This window comes from Ovis aries, chromosome 23 (assembly GCF_016772045.2).
Source record: "Ovis aries strain OAR_USU_Benz2616 breed Rambouillet chromosome 23, ARS-UI_Ramb_v3.0, whole genome shotgun sequence".
In the NCBI taxonomy this organism is placed as follows: Eukaryota; Metazoa; Chordata; class Mammalia; order Artiodactyla; family Bovidae; genus Ovis; species Ovis aries.
The window spans coordinates 55,054,838-55,072,268 of record NC_056076.1 but is presented as its reverse complement, the minus strand read 5'-3'; the positions used below and the strand labels follow the sequence as shown (position 1 = coordinate 55,072,268).

Sequence of the window (17,431 nt, the reverse complement as noted above, 5' to 3'; positions counted from 1 at the left end):
GATACTGAGCACTTGGCATCTGTTAAATCATTTATTCCTTCACAGATTCAATGAGATGGGTGCTACTGTTTATTTAGGGATAAAAGAATAGAGGCACAGAGAGGTGAAGAAACATGCCCAAGGTCACACAGCCAGTATGTGGCAGAGCTGGGATAGTCACCTTGGCAGTCTGCCCTTGAGGTTTCTGTCTGTGTCCTTATTCATGAGGCTGTAGCTGTTCGGAACACTTTGTGGACCGGAAACTTTGTGCACCCTGGCTCATTTAGCAAATATTTGACGATCTGGAATAAATTGAATATTGACAAGTTTCATCTCATTGTAGAATGACCCTCAATACCTCTTAAGTCACTGGTTATAATGCACAACTTTGGCCCAGGCATATCCCCTAGAATATCCAGATATTCCAGGATAGGATATCTCTACTAGAAACAGTATCATCTGCTGGTTAAGAGCACAGAATCTGATCACCCATTTTTTTTTTTTAAGTTGATTGTGCCAGTGACTAGTTACCTGGCTCTGGGCATAGGATGTCATTCTTGACTCTTTCCCTGGAAAATGGGGAAAATATATGTCCCTCCTAAGGATATCATGATAAACTACAAAAATATATAGAATGTGCTTAGCATATGCTTGATGCATTGTAGGTATCTAGAAATTATGACAGCGAATGATATTCATGATAAGCCCTGGCAATGCATTGTCAGCAACAGAGTAACTACTTTTCTTTGGACACTAAAGAAGTTGTTTGTTTTTTTTTTTTTCCTGTTTTTCTTTTTTAAAATTTTTATTGGACTCGAGCGGTTTCACCATGTTGTGTTAGCGTCTTCTGTGCAGAGTGCATCAGCTCTATGCTTACATGCCTCCCCACTTGTCCTGTTTCTTTCCCATTTAGGTCACCCCAAAGCACTGAGTAGAGTGCCCTGTGCTATGGAGTCTGTTCCCACGAGTTACCTATTTTAAACAGAGTAGTGTATATATGTCAGTCCCGGCCTCCCGATTCGTCCTGCGCTAGAGCAGATTGTTAGCATGCAGCCTCCTGAATGCTAACTGGAAACGGAGGCCAGCGTCTCAAGTGCATTCAGAAACATTCTACCTAATGGAGACCACTGGCTTTCTCTCAATTGAGGAACTACTTCGAGCACTTTCTGTATCTCTTTGTCCTTACAATGGTATCTCCATCAGTCAGAGACACCTCGTCAGCCTTTTTAGTCATCGACGAAATCGCTCTGCAAAGTTTGTGTTGGAAGGATGTTCCCCATCTTTTCCCTTTTGGAAGAGGACGTTAGGCCAAGATGACAGAGTCTTCATAACATGATTCCCTCTGCCAGTAATTTGTTTATGCCTAAATCAGCCCTGCCTCTAAGTGATAAGGAGATACATGCTTCTTATTTCTTATTCCATCAGCGTCATCCTGCAAGCGACCAGAAGCAGGGCTCCCAAGTGATGCCCCTGGTCTTCCTTTGTAGAGCTGGTGGTGGCATTCATATAAAGTCAGGCTGGGGGTTCTGACTTCATCTGAGAAGACGGAGGTGCCTTGACTAGGTGGGTGTGCGTGGCAGCTTGCTTCTCTTCTAAAGTAAAACAGAGTTCCATTTGTTTAGGACTGTTTAGGTCCATTTGTAACAATATGCAGGATTATTTATACAGATGTTTTCTGGAAAAGTCAAAGAATTGGGGGATTCTGCCCTTTGCTGCCTATTAATGTGTTTTTTCTCAATGCCATTGCTGAATTCCTTTGGCGGGAGGTGGGGGCAGTATTTTTTCTTGTGAGCTGTGGGGAAACCTAGAACAGTTTTTTTTTCTAAGGGCTGATTTCTTGAATTCTTGCATTTAAAGGGGGAAAAAAATCTGCTAAAGAGGGTGGAGGAGAGAGAGATGACCGATACATTTCATAACAAACATCTCTTCCCAGCCAACTTCAATGTCCAGCAAAGCCAGGCCCCACATAACACACTGCAGGAAAGGTCCCTTTGGGCCAGAGCTCTTCCTGGTTTCCCGGAGCAGAGATAACGCTTGGGTTTCCAGAGACAGAACCTTTCTCTGGGGAGTGAGAGAGACCCCACCGGGTCGCCCCTCAGTTGTAGTCGTTGCCACCTTGTGGATTGCAGAGGATATTGGTTTTCATCAAACTTCCACTTCAGTTTGGGCTTTTTATGGCAAGTGCACTTTGGCAATGGGTTGCTGAGTTCCTCACCAAAAGGATCCTGGTTTGTTCAGCAACACCTCACTCCTCTCCTCACAGTTCATTTATGATTCTGATGAGAGTGTTTTTTCAGGAAACACACATTTCACTTTTTGACCTAGGAGCATCTGTTAGAATTTTTTTTTTTAATACTACTTTGGCATTCTGAAAGTGTTAATGTCTTTCATATCTGTTTAATGCTATTTAGGGATATTTATGATCACCTCTTGGTTACTCAGGGTAAAGTGTGTCGCAATTTTTTTTTAAACAGACAGGAAAGCATTCACATGAGGAAACAGATTGCTTTAAACATGTGCTTCCTGTGACAGTAAAAAGAACAAATTAGATTTAACACTGTGTAATGAATGCATAAATGTGTACATTGAGGCTTTTTTAAAAGCTTTATGTTCAGTTCTGGTCACAACCAAAATTGAGTCACCTGTACAAATTAAAAATGCCTCGGGTTCCTCTCAGATTCCTGAAATACCCAGGAATGGAGCCACTCAACCTGAGGCTGCCTCACTGCAGACCTTAAAAAGCATGATGTATTAAGGCTGGAGAGAATGAGAACATCCCAGGTGCATTCCGGGTTAAACCAGGTTAGACTCAGAGTCTGTACATTTAGCAGAGAAAGCAGTGTGTCTGGGGCACCGAAAGGGAGGATTTTATTACCATTTTCCTCCCTCTCTGAGAATTAGTGGGGGGAAACCCCCATTCTTTTGAACCCCCATATCAACCTCTTTCTTTTATGAGAGAAAAATAAGAAAATCTGATGTTTCCTTCCTATTACCAAGATTCAGTTACATAAGAAAAGGACTCCTTCCTTACGTAATTCGGTTTGCGCTCCTGTCTGCTGGCTGGCAGGCAGTGGGGAGAGGCTGTTAATATTTCCAGTTAGACACGAGTGTGGGATTGGAGGGCAGGAGTCTTCCCTCCCCGCCATTTCTGTCTGAGTCCCGCGGAGGGTGCGTTTCCTGCCCTGATGCTTTCAAAGCGGAGGCTCTGTGGCAGGCTCAGCATCTCTGCGGCCGGGGGAGGCCGGGACCAGGCCCCTCGGGGGAGGCCACGTAGTTTGGGGACATCTGACTATCTCCCAGCGCATACTGGGGTACTAATATCAAAACAGACCGCTTGTCGCTGCACCGTGGGGCAGTGCTTTTTTCGGCTGAAATGAAATGGGCAAGCTGTAGCCCGCTTGGCGTCAGAAGGGGCTGCGGGAAGCTGGGAGATCAGAGTCAGACTGTGAATAAAAGTAGCAGCCAATGGTTAACTTCCTTTTTGTGTGTCACTTGGCAGCGATGAGACTGATGGCGATTTTTTTCCCCCCTAACGTGGGTGAGAGTTCAGTGCCCTAGGAAGAGCTGTAGACGCATCTATTGTGCTTCCTTATACAGTTGACTTGCGTTGATTTCTTGAGGCCACTACAGCTGTTCCCAGTGCCAGCTCCCGGAGCTGCATACATGGCCCGTCGGACTTCGGATGCAAAAGGTAATCAGATCAGAGGTGATCCACACAAAATCTCGCTGCTGATCACTAGGAAATCACCGGGAAATCAGATGCTCGCAGAAGGCTGTGGTGCCAAAGGATAAAATAGGCACTTGAATGGATATTCCCCGGCATGCAGACATCCAAAGATATTTTTAAATCACACGACTCCACATCCCTCTTCTCTCATCAGAGATTCGAATCCGTTTTGGACTGTCTGGAAAACGCAGGGCTGAAATAGCCAGAGTGAATTCAGAGGAAATTACCTTATATTTTTTGGTGGCTCTTGGGTTAATGGCATTATTTTCTTTGAAGGATTCTTTCAGAAGAGAGTTGGGGAGAATTTCTAGGCTCCCTCAAGATTTTCCTCCAATTTCTCTGTTTGCAAAGAGCTGTTCCCCAAAGGCGAAAAGAGCGAGTTGCCATCTTGAGGAGTGAATTGTGTGTTTAGTGAGCACCAAATGGGCTCCGAGTTACCCTGGAATTTTCAGTATATCTAGTTGCTTTCTTACACTATTTATTCCCCTAACTACTTGTACTAGATATCAGTAAGATGACCAACTTTGACAACCCTAAAAGCAGGGTCGGAAGCTTAGAAATAGAATACCATTTGTCTGGTAATTAGAGTGTATCTCTTAAGAGTTCGAGAGAATTCTGATTAACCTTTCTGTTCCCACATTCTCACATAAAATTAGCACACCTTTTAAATTATTATCTAGTATTTAAACACGCATTTTTTTGAGTCTTCTTAATGCAACAGGTTCTGGAGACACTAAAAGTGTGTTATAGGTTTCTAAAAAACTTCATTTTTCTTACATTTTAAATGTTCTGTTTGTGCAAAATTTCGAGAATCACCATAAGGGCTTCTTTGCATTTTTAATTTAGTAACTAACATATGAATAAATTTGCATATTAATTAGTTGCAGATTAAATCATGCATACATAATTGCCTCCTTACTGTGTTTAATGTTTGTCAAAATCTCCAGCCTGGTTTGATGGATGTCGTATGAAAGATTACAATTTGATGTACCCTTGGAAGTATTTACACCAATAATGCAAGATTCTTAATAGCAGAATTCTCTAGTTATATAGAGTTACTAATAAACATGTAAGATAGGTACATGTCCCTTTGACTAAAATTTTTTTTCTTTGCACCAAATCATTTACTATTCATAATCATTAATGCATCTCCTAATTATACAGCATATGTCTGTTAACCCTTTCATTGCTGCTCTTCAAGGGGTAGCTTTTCTTTCCTTGCCCCTAAAGAAGGCAGATCATTTTGTAGGATCCTGAAATAACTGCGTTGTCTTACCTGTTTCTCTTCTAGTAGATGCACCCTCCTTTGCCCTTTACTGAGAATTATGTAACCACTTTGCATTTTCCAATGTAAGATCAAGAAATGACCCAGGTGCCCACACTTTGTAGCTAGTGGGCTTCTGCCCCTCTTTTACCAAAGCTGAAAAGAATCCACATATTTCAGAAACTCTCCTATTAAATGATTTAAAAATACATAACTATATAAATGTATATAGATACACATTCTACTTGTAGGATGAGTAAAATTATTTAAGTTGCATTTTATTTCATTTTGAATATTGTAATGCATTTAATGTTTTATCATCAAATATGGGATGAGTATTTTTGTGTGTTTGTGTTTTTGTGAGACCTCTTTAGTAGAAACTGACTAGAGAAATGGATGCTCTTGATTTGACATAGTTAAAAAAAATAGATATGCCAATAAGTGTTCTTTTTAATTAATTCCTCAGGTATCAATTTTTTTAAGTTTCATTTTACTCATGTAAAGAGTAGACCAACTGGCTTTTTTTTTTTTTTTTTGCTATTTTGATGTCTAAGCTGCTTATCACACTGTATTACCCTGCATTAATGAGTATTCCTACTGTGCAAAATTCTATCAAAAATGATGGTGTGAATGTCATTTTTAATTGGAAGTTTATACAGTCAAATTTATAGTATACAACAAAAAATATGTACGTAGTTCTGCTCCAAGCCTTTTTTAGGCTATTGATCTTTTTGGTTTAAGTATACATTTTTATCAACCTGACTTTAAATTTAATGTGAGAATCTGGACATATATTACTGAGTTTGTGATAATACCATTCTTGGGAGTGAGGTAAACTAAGGCACAAGCAGTAATAATGCCTTTTAATTATAAGGTGAACAGATATAGGAATTACCAAGAATCTGTTCTCAGGGATCCCTTTTAAGCATGAAAACTTGCTGACCAATTTTATACATTCCGCAGAAGTCACAATGTTTGATTTCTATCTGTTTAATTGTTGAACGGCTCGAATTTCTATGCCTGGTAAGGAGACGAGGGTTAAAACGAGTGCAAAGCATACAGAGCTCATTTCCGTTTTTGATTTTTGCTTAGGAGGAATAAATACCTCCTGGTTGCCTACCTCAGATCATTTTTTTCTAATCACAAAGCACAATGAACTAGTTATTGATTTAGCAAAACACTCAAATGCAGCACACAATATTGCGTTCAATTGTTTATAAAGAGAGAAATGAAGTGAAAGCTGCAAAACTTATAAAAGGAAGCAAACAGACCTGAAACATCATATTTATCCACAGCCATTGTGCCTAGGTAATTCAGGGCATATGGTATGTAAATGATGTTTGGAGATTCTTGCCAAATCTACACACGACGGGATAAATTAAGGACAGGTTTCCCTGGGTGTAAGTCCCACCATTGTGGCCGGCACACTCTGCTAGGATGTGTTTGTTCTGTTCTTGTCTTTCAGCAAGAGCGTCACACAGCCTTTAGTGGCCAAATCTGGGCCTCAGTCTGCTTCTAAGACATTATTTTTAATTCCTAAGAATCTATTTTATAATTAAACTGAAAATATAGTACCAATTTGCTAAATCTTCCTTTTGCCCCGACGTTTGAGAAGATCTGAATAATTCATTAGTATATATTTGGCTATTACCCATTTAAATGAATATTTTTGACAATGGAAACTGAGTGCCTCTTTGCCCCTGAAGAAAGGTGTTACGAAGTAATAATTTTTCTCCAGGGTAAGATTTAAGATGTTTTCTAGAACAGGCAGTGGTTTATTTTGAACAGTTAATCATTTTAATTCTGAGTTAGCCAGGTCATAATTTATGAATTCAACTTGATAAGTCAAGTTACTAGTAAGAGTTACTTAATTCTGAATTATTATTTTGAAGTATGCACTTTCACTTTTAAACGGTGCAGGCACTACCCCCTTCATTCATTTAAAACTCATTTTAAGCAGCCAAGAGCTTTTACACTGTTTCCTTTTTTCTGAAATGATTTTTTTCCTCTAGGCTGGATGTCTTAGCCCATGATTTTTAATCCTTTTATTAAGGTCCATTTTGATTTATCTTGGAAAAATGTATTTGGAGATTTTGATTAGAAGTAATGACAGATCCTTTTCTCCTGTGATAATGCATCGGAATATACCTAAATAGTCCATTTACTATGAAGACTCAATTATGAATACAAGACTTACACACTATTAATAAAAGTTATTTCAGGCTGTTTAAAGTATGTGGAGTATGATTTAGGATGTTTTATTGTTTTTATTATTAAGAATGTTTTTACTAAATCAAGCCGTTATTTTTTTTTTGAAGATAATGCTTTTAATATTAAGGTTTGATTTGAATGAGCAGTTGAAGCTCTGTGCCTACAATGACCAATTTCACTTGTGAAACACAAATAACATGCTAGTTACTGCTGGAAAATGAAAGTAGCCTCAGTCCTTGTCCGTGGCTATGTATATTGGGTAAAATCAGGGGGGAAAAGTATCCTCGAGGTCAACATCAATCACTACTACTCGACGCAGATCCAGTTTAAAAGTCACGTAAGTGATCGTGGTGCCCGAGGAGTTCATATACTTTTTGTGTAGTCTGTGGCTTGTGAACTCATCAGGTGAAGTTTTGAGCTGATTATTCTCCGACCACCCTTTGGTGCATTGAAACTCCTTTGCACAGCTGTGCTCCCAACTCAACAACAGAGCACAGAAACAGTCTTCGCTGGAAAATAAAGCGCAGTCACTATCCCAACTGTCCTGGGAACTTGCAGCCTTCAGGACGACAAAACGGATAACCACAGTGAAGATTACAGGGTTTGGATTAAGCGTATTGCACAGGAGGATGGCATGGCCCCAGTTTGCTCCCATGGCACGAGCACCGTGAATGCCAACAACATTAAGCACTGCAGCCAGTTACCAAGATTTTGGGGTTTTAACTGTCAGTCATTGGACCACCATTTAAAATGAAGCACCTGCATTTGATTCAAAGAAATTAAGGTATATTCGGATATGTGGAGGTGAATGGAGGTGGTTTTTTTTTTTTTTTTCCAGCAAGAGCCATAGATAATAGAGATAAAACATCTTGAGTATTAAAGCGGTCTATTTCCCTGCAGTGTATGGTTCAAAATGACTTAGCCTTTTAAAAATTTTTTCAGAAAGAAAAGTATATAAAGAGGGAGATAAATGAAATTTACATCTCTGCAGACAACTCTGCATAGCAAATTTAAGATTCTAGTATTTTCCTTCCAAACATCTGAAAATTGACAATTTAAAAGGAGACCTGGACAGATTGTTAACTGTTGCATTGCTACCAGCTGTCTGTGATGATATCAGTTAAGTTACAAAACTTTTTTTAAAAGATATAAACAAGTAAGGTGATAACTTATTTTTGAAGATGCTTTCTGAAAACTTTCATCTTAGTTAAGAACGTCAAAAGTGTGTTAACTGTCTGAATATACTTAGTAAAGTTTTAGGTAGATCAGATGTAAATAAGCTTGTTTCATGAAAGATACGACTTATGTGTATCCAGATCTCAAGTATATTTTAAACCAGTGTTTACAAAATGTTAGTGCCTTTCTCTTAAGAGTCTAATCAACAGAATTCCAGTCTTCAAAGATGTAACTGGAGACAGAGAATATAATTTCTATCATATTGTCAAGAGGGGTCTATAACGCCCCATCTGACATCAGCCAGAAGGTGCGGGGAACAACTGATGACTCTGTATCATTGTGTACCCACTTAGCTTTGAATCTGTTCAAGTATCAGATGTAAAAATTCAGCAAATATTTACTGCACACCTACTAAGTGCCAGGCTTCCTGGAAAGTGCAGTGTGCACCAGAGTTCCTGCTGCTGTGAAGATTTATGCAAGTATACAAGTGGCCACAAGCAGTTTTCCAAGCAAGAGTTCATTTCATGATGCTTCGTAGGAGCCTAGTACCCCTGATTCACCTGTGGGCCAGTAGACACAGAGACTGTGACTCTCAAAAGTTCAACAATTGATGTAATCACAAGGCCCTGGTAGCAAGGCAATATATAGTAGAAAGATGAAATCAACTCTGAGACCTACTATAACTGTTGGCAGGTTTCTTTATCAGCATATTTTTAACAAGATAACGAAATAACATCTTTCAAAGTTTTTTGTTGTTGTTGTCATGTCTAAAATCTGGTTAAATGGAATGTGTTGGAAAGGACAACAAAAAAAAGTTAAATATGTGGAAATGACATGGAAAGCACCTGCTTCTTTGTTTGCCTTCACGTCCTTAGGAAATAATGTCTAGCCATCAGAGGATATGCCATCCCTCTAAGAAAATGTTGATAAAAAAACATTTTAAAGTAGAATATAGGTTAAATAAGTTAAGGAGGACTTGCCAAGAAAAACTAAATACATGAAACAAACAGGAGCCTGCATTGCACCTCGGAGGTGGCGTTAACAGTATCACCTCTCAAAAGTGACAATGCATGTATCCATTTTTATATCTTTGGCATATTGTTGGCACAATTAATTATTCCACTGAGAAAATAGCCACGCTACACAAGAGAAAGGAAGACAAATTAGATCCTCCAAGCCCCCTTCTGTGAAGTGTGTGTGTAAATGAATATGCTCTCTGCCAACCCAGCAAATAAAACTTTGTCCATCCCTAATCTTCAGCAGTTTATAATCCAGGTGAAGGAAAGGCCAGGCTCATGAAATAAAAAACAGTCATGAAAACGTTTGAAAACTGGGGAAACAATTCATCATGGTTACGTGTGTGTGCATGTGTTTTATCAGTATAATGTAGGTGTAGCTCTAGATGAAAATTTTTGTCTAATCATATCCTCATTTTTCCATTTCATGAAGACTTGATTTATTCTCAAAGTGAAGTTACAGCTGGCTGTAATGTGTTTCTCTGACAACCCTGGACTTGATCATTTCTGTCACTGTGGAAAGGAAGGAAATAAATCTCTTTCTGTTCCTCATTCACTCAATGAGCAAAAATGGATTTGTGCTCCTATTATGTACAGATAACATTGTTATAGGGGAGGGCAAAGAAATTTAAATCATAATCTCTACTCTTTAAAAATCTATAGTATTGGGGGGCAGTAAGTAGGTGCATGATTTATTTAGCTACAATTCGTGACAAATTTTGCTGGAGAGCCATACATTCTAGAACGGTCCTTATCTGGAAGTGACCACAGCACTTGATTCTGGATGACTGAGAATTATAGATCTGGCAGATGAAGAAAGCGGTGACAGATAGCGATTAAGTTTCTAACATCTGTGTATCTCTTCCTTGTTGTTGCGCTTTTGCTTGTTTAACTGCAGAAACAACTTTTGACGAGCTCTGTATTTTCAGGGCTTGATTATTCAGAGATATCTCATTATCATAAAAACATAAATCCCAGAGTTTTTAAGTTGGGGGGAAAAACTGTCATGATCACAATTTAACACTTTATTTATTTGAAACATATTTACTTCTAAAGAAACTGAGATTTAGATAAAGCCAGAACTTGAAGTAACATCTTGGTTTTTTGACCTCCACATTGTATTAATAAGGACAGGATGACAGGTAGTGGGGATGGTGGTCTCATACCCGCATACCTGTTTGGAGAAACAAAAATTTGGAAGTCATTAAAAAAATCAAAAATACAATCAAAAAGTTCTTAAACTTTTTTATGTTTAAAAATCATTTATCGTAAAATACTGTGATTTGTTTAGTAATGATACTAAGAATGATGCAATACAGAAATGTTTAACTCTGAGAAAGCCTTATGGACCAAATAAGTTTTATTTTTTTAGGTGTACTTATTTTTATTGAAGAAAGTATAAGCTGGTCAACATAGCTAGCAAGTTGGAAGGACACAGGCCACGTACAAAATGGATCAGTCTTGAACTCTTACTGTATTTCCCGTTCCTTGTATACCACACATATATATACAGACTTATATGGTCGCACTAGGGTAGGTGGTTGAGTAGGTTGGTGCTTATCCTCCATCAAAAATGTGGCTTAATTAAATTTTAAAAGAAAGCTTTCACAATAATTATCTTGATATATAGGTAAGATTATAGCAATCAGAAAAAGGGAAGGACATTCTAGCCTAAGGGAGAACAGGGGCTTTTTAATGAGTGGCAAAGCATGGTACATAATAAGAAATGGAAGAATAGAAAACCTGAATTCTAATATCTGGCTTGACCACCGGCTTGATTTACGTTGCTGAGAACTTGCCTTTACCCTTCAAAGCTGAATAATATTTGGCATTTGTAAAAAAAAACCCAAAAACATATTTATGGTGGGTCAGTTAGTAAAGAATCCGCCTGCAATGCAGGTTTGATCCCTAGGACAGGAAGATCCCCTGGAAAAAGAAATGACAACCCACTCCAGTATTCTTACCTGGGGAATCCCATGGACAGAGGAGGCTGGTGGGCTGCAGCCCATGGGGTCACGAGAGTCAGACACGACTAAGTGCACACACACATATACTCACAAAACATAAAAGTCCTAAAAAAGAAAACTCAAAAAACACATGGCTTGCAGCCCTTAGAGAACGTGTCGCACGCTACAGAAGAGGCAATCAGTAGCCCGGGGTAAGGATGGGAAAGCTGACCTGTTTAAGATTTTGACTTGCGTTAAGTAGTTTTATTCTCAAAGTGCATTTGGTAATCACTTTCAAAGAAGGCAGAAAACTGACTGACATTTTGGGAGACACCCCTGTGAAATACATGGAGGGGACGTTCATGCCTCTGGTTTGTAAGGACCGTAATCCGGCAATTTGGCAGTATTAACTACTGACGCTGGCCATGACCAGGAAGATGTCCTTTTAGACCAGTTTTTGCCCAGCTGTAAATGAATGGAAATATGATCATCACTGCTGTATAACTTTGGGGCACTCCTCACCTATACCTGATTTGGTTGGCCTCATGTTAGAAACCAAAATGTATCAGTGTCAGATTTTTGCCAAACAGTTCTAATTTTAATGGTGTTTGTGTTCAGTGAAAGCTTATGAATTTCCGATTTACTTAGAAGCTCAGAACTTTCCTTTATTGCACCTTATCCCTTTTAAAATCATTTCTTTGGGGGTTACTCATGGAATTTGCTATAAGGACTTGTCTCCGTGCATGATGGTACAGAACTCATCTCACATGACTCTTCATGGTCACTTCTGTGTTTATGTGTGGGGTGGATGGCAAAGAGATCATTTGTTTTTGAAACTACGTAGTTGGAATTCAAGGTCATCTTGAGTTAAAGAACCCAACATTTAGGTCAAGAATGGACCAGTGATCAGCTCTGGCTTTAGGCTGAGGATCAACCTTGAGGGAACATCTACTGCTCATTCTCCTTGAAATGCCATTAATTCTTGCTCCAAGGGGGCTCATTCCCAGTTATTCAAAAGAATATTTTTAGGCAGAAACTTTATAAAACAGTAATTTGAAATAGTCATTTCAATAACAGACTTGTATTAGATGCCACTCTTACATGGTCATTTGCTTCCAGTTTTAAAACCTTTTTTTTTTTTCATTCTTTTTACCTACTCTTTGATTACTGAATGTTTATCAGAGATAGCCATTGAAGTATTTGAAAATTGTTTGTTCTCTGCTCAGCAGTTCTTTCTTCTACTTGCTCAGTGATGTCAAGCAAAGGTAGTCAACAGTTGGAAACTTTAGGAAATTGTTAGAATTCCCACCTCCAAAGGAGCTTATTAACAAACCCAAGACAGTTATTCTGTTTAGAATGAAAATGATTTCCATTGTGATATCACATTTCCTTCTAACCATTGAGCAGTGCTTTGGGAAGCCCAGTATTTATTCAACAATGTTTTAAAAAATTGTGTACATCCTGTGCCCAGATTCCAGTCTGCTTCATCAATCCATTTTGTCAAAATTTTCTCAAATGGAATCCTTCATCCAGGCAAACAAACATGCCCAGGATTTCCCCTTTAACTTTTTGGGAATTCATTTTACACGTGCATCAATTTGACGGAAAAAACAGTTGTCGTCTTATTTCATTTGATCCAGGTGATTGTGGTAAGCCTGCTCGCTTTCTCATCTAGGAAGTGCAGCAATCTGAGTCAACTTCCTCCATCTCTGTTTTTATATTGTCCACTGCGATGCTTCCTCATTGTACCAAAATAGAAATGGTTTGTTTTTGTATCAAACTTGGAGACGGGCTATGGATCATACTGGGTTAGGATAAAGGAATTTTTTCCCCAAAGAAAAAATTCCACTTATCCCAGAGGGGAGAGACTGATGTCCTGAGGAAAAAATAAGAAACTCAATGAAATCTTTTCTCCTTAACTAAAATATCTCCTTGTGTCAACTGTACTATTGTTTTCTAATTTCATTTAATATTTGAGAGGTTTTAGTAGCAGATAAATGTATGACTTTTGCAATGGCAGGTCAATTGCAGGAAATTGAGAAAGGAAGAAGTGAACTTCAGTTAGACTCAAGTGTTGCAGTTCGCATTGCAGTTCAACATGAAAATCTATATATTCTGGTGTTGCCACTGAGCATATTTCACTTTGCTATACCATACATGACATTAGATACTTGTTTCCCAGTCTGAAGGGCAGTGCTATTTTATCTCTGGTTTGTTGCGACGTCATGTTCATATGGGTAATGACATACTCATTGTATTCTTTACCACAGAAATGAGAAAAACGTGGAAAAATGGGAAAATGAGTCTAGCCAGATCTAATGGCATGCAAGAATGTTAGAAAGTGCTTTGCATTTATTTTGCATACTACTGCATGTCACCAAAACAGTATATGTCTGTGAGTTTTCATAATACCATCTAAAGCAAAATGAGAAGCCTCTTCTTTCTTCTGAAGAGAAATACTGCCACAGAAAGGTGGAAGATGAATATTTATGGAACAACAAAAAAATTAGTCCACATGGCTTAGCTATCAATATGACTACCAGCTATCTGACCGGCCAGGAAAAGAATAAATACTTGATCATGTGGTAAACCTTTTTGGATGTCTGCTTATGAACCCAAGCCATATAAAAGTAGCCATTTAAGATAACAAGAGGAAGACTCTGATGAAGCCACAGAGAGGCTTTAAGTTTTCACAGTCTGTGTTACTTTGATACTCTTCTGTGATAAAACTCTCTTCCAAACTAAACTTGGCTACCTTTAAACTATACAAAATAGTTAAAACTATTGTACCTGTAATAATCTGAATGGTGCTAAGAGAATACGTTTTGGCCCCAGAGTCGACCAACATGATTTGTGCTTTATCTCAGTTCTTCATGCAATACAGATTTCCGAGAAATATTTTTATAATTATGTGACAATTATATTTATGTGAGATAAGTATTTTCTCCAGATAAATGTGTATTTGGCACACATAAAAAAAGTTTGAGATAATTGGAATTCCAGTTGAGGGAAATAATTTTTTTAAAGTAGTCAAGTTTCCTCACTTATTAGCAGACATAGTTATTTTACATTCTAAAGATGTCAATACAAAGAAGTACAGAAATGTCCACATAGGCAGTTTGTTGTGTTCCCTCCAAGGTTGCAAGGCTGTCTCACGCTATGGTCAACAGAAGGCCTTCTTCTCACTCTGTGTGTCCGTGTGTGTACACGTGTGTCTGCATTCTCCTTTGGATAATTAAGTCTTTTATGAAGTGGATTTTTGTCATCGCAGTTTAAGTTGGTTTTTAAACACCCACCCTTTTTTAGGTATAAGCTATCACTATTTATTAAAAAGTTTTATAACAATCCATGTATATCTGTTTACTAACTCAACACATTAACTTATGAATTAAATGTCTTGTTTATAGTGACTCCTACTGGAGACCAAAAAAAGTCTAGTTGTTTAGCTTCTGAATAACTTAAATTCAGTAATACCTCCTGTCTTCAGTGAATAGGTATAGCCCAGATAAGTCCTTTTCTCTGACTTGGCAAAATTTATCATTCATTTATGTTTAATTATGAGAACATAGATTCTGCTACTGATTTCATCAACAGAAAATATATATTTTAAGTATCTAACTGTGCATACATGCTTCTCACACCAGTAATGTGATTTGATTGCTTAGTAATAAAGAGTTTAGCATGGTCCTATATTTTTTAAATTTTTTTGTCCCTACTAGTTGACTTCTGTGACTGCCTGTTTTGGGTGGAGATTGTTTGCTCACTGCTCTTTAAGGAACTCTCGCACAGAATAAAGAGCAGAGGAAGAACAAGGAAACCCACTCTCATCTAACAGGCCCCGGATACACTGAACGAGGTGTCCTCTCATTTATGCCTCAAAAGAAGTACTTGTATTAAGAGGAAGAAACTAAAACTCAAGCCCGTGGTATGACCTGGCCCCTGTCACACTGCTGCAGAGGAGCAAGGCAGTACTTCTCATACAGACATGTCTGGCCCTCAAGTTTAGGGGGATTTCCAGTGTAAGCCCTGGGGATTTTAGAGCTTTGTGATCTATGAAATGCCATCTAAGACTGTTTGTGCCTTAATTCTCTGTCTTCAAAGTGGGAATGGTGTGATACCTGTCACAGGGAACTAGTTATAAAGATGAAACTAGTGCAGAGTAGGCACTTGGATGCTATTTAAATTGTTTATCAGTATACATGTATTGGGCTTCCTTGATGGCTTAGACGGTAAAGAATCCGCCTACAATGCAGGAGACCTGGGTTCAATCCCTGGCTTGGGAAAATACCCTGGAGGAGGGCATGGCAACTCACTCCAGTATAAAAAAGTTTCCAATATAAAATAAGTTATTATGTTTTTATAATGATGACATGTTGAAGGGTCTTCCCAGGTGGAGCTAGTGGTAAAGAACCACCTGCCAATGCAAGAGGCGTAAGAGATGCAAGCTCAGTCCCTGGGTGGGAAGATCCCCTGGAGAAGGGCATAGCAACCCACTCCGGTACTCTTGCCTGGAGAATCCCATAGACAGAGGAGCCTGGCGGGCTACAGCCCTTGGGGTCTCAAAGAATCAGACACGACTGTGCAACTGAGCACCACACATAGATGTATTAATTGTCTTATCAGTTTGTTGATGGGGTAGATATTTACCTAAAGGTGGTCATTTTCTTTATAGGTTTGCTTGTTCCCATGATATTATGTAATCCTGTATGTTGATTAATATCTCTATTATCCTTGGGATATTATGTTTAGCTAATTCAGCTATACTAGGCAAAAAAGCGGACAAGGCAATGGTACCCCACTCCAGTACTCCTGCCTGGAAAATCCCATGGACGGAGGAGCCTGGTGGGCTGCAGTCCATGGGGTCGCTAAGAGTTGGACATGACTGAGCGACTTCACTTTCACTTTTCACTTTCATGCATTGGAGAAGGAAATGGCAACCCACTCCAGTGTTCTTGCCTGGAGAATCCCAGGGACGGCGGAGCCTGGTGGGCTGCCGTCTATGGGGTCGCACAGAGTCGGACACGACTGAAGTGACTTAGCAGCAGCAGCAGCTGGCAAAAAAGAATAGCATTGTAGAAGTAAGCAAGTATATGGAAAAAAATGAGTGTTCGATGACTTTTAGAAACATGGAGTTGTGCAAGTTCTAACGAGTTATATTGTGGGGAAATGACATTCTGTTCATACATTCATCATGCATTCATTCATGTCATCTGTTAAGCACCTGCCTGATTCCAGGCAGTCTGCAGGGTACATGTATGTGTGTGTTTTGGTTTATTTGAACTTTGCAGTAACTGTGTAATATTGCAATCATTATTCAGAAAAAAGGCAGAATGTAATGAGATCTGTGATTGGGAGTGAACAGTTCAGTTCCTTAGCCTATTCATAATAGTTTGTTGTCTGATTGATTCTTTAATACATGTATGACTGTCCCTACAGTCTTAAGTCCTATTTTTTCATTTTATTAAGAGCACATGCCGCAGTGGGGCTCAAGGCAAAGTTGGGAATGGATAAATCGTTGTTTGGAAACTGAATGAATACAGAAATCCCAGACTCTCTCTGCACTCAAGTGGTTTAGAGTATTTACTTGTTTTTTTGAAGCAGTCGTTTATTCATTCATTCAGCAAGTTTTTACTGCAGGTCTGCTATGTAGGTGAAACTGCACACATGGGTTGCGAGTTCTGGTGAGATATCCTTTAAATCTTTGTGACAGCTCTACGTATGTGTCCCCAGTTCCCCTTCATCCCAAGTATGTCTGTCAAGGAGTTTTTGGAAAATCACAAAAGAACTGTAAACTTTAGAGAAGAAGTTAATAATATGGATGTACTTTAGGTGATCAATATTCTAAGCAATAATTTTACTGGTAAGAATTTTTTCCCCAAAAGTGGCAGAGAAAACACTTGGGCACACTGCCTACCCCTAGTGTCCTCTGTGGTGTTTGCAGTCAACCATCAGAGAGCTTGGCGACTTACTGTTTTGAGTGGCTAACCTCCATTCCCTGTCCTTTTGGTGGTAAAAAGGGACTCTATGTAGCTACTAGTAGTTAGGTAACACCCAGTTTTATCCTGATGAAAGAAACAACTGACCAGGTCAGGTGCCTTAAAAATTGGTTGTT

The 17,431-nt window shown here is 38.8% G+C and overlaps 1 protein-coding gene across 45 annotated transcripts in view; it reads left to right on the top strand.

Moving 5' to 3' along the window:
* Nucleotides 1–17,431, top strand: part of TCF4 (transcription factor 4) — a 384,383-nt gene that overhangs the window by 255,564 nt on the left and 111,388 nt on the right. The window contains exon 1 of one of the 45 annotated variants that reach the window (XM_060405552.1): nt 1,395–1,542. The exons of the other annotated variants lie outside the window; for them this stretch is intronic. The gene's annotated coding sequence lies outside the window, so the exon portion shown is untranslated. Of the gene's footprint in view, nt 1–1,394; nt 1,543–17,431 lie in introns of those variants that run through there. 45 annotated transcript variants of the gene reach the window in all.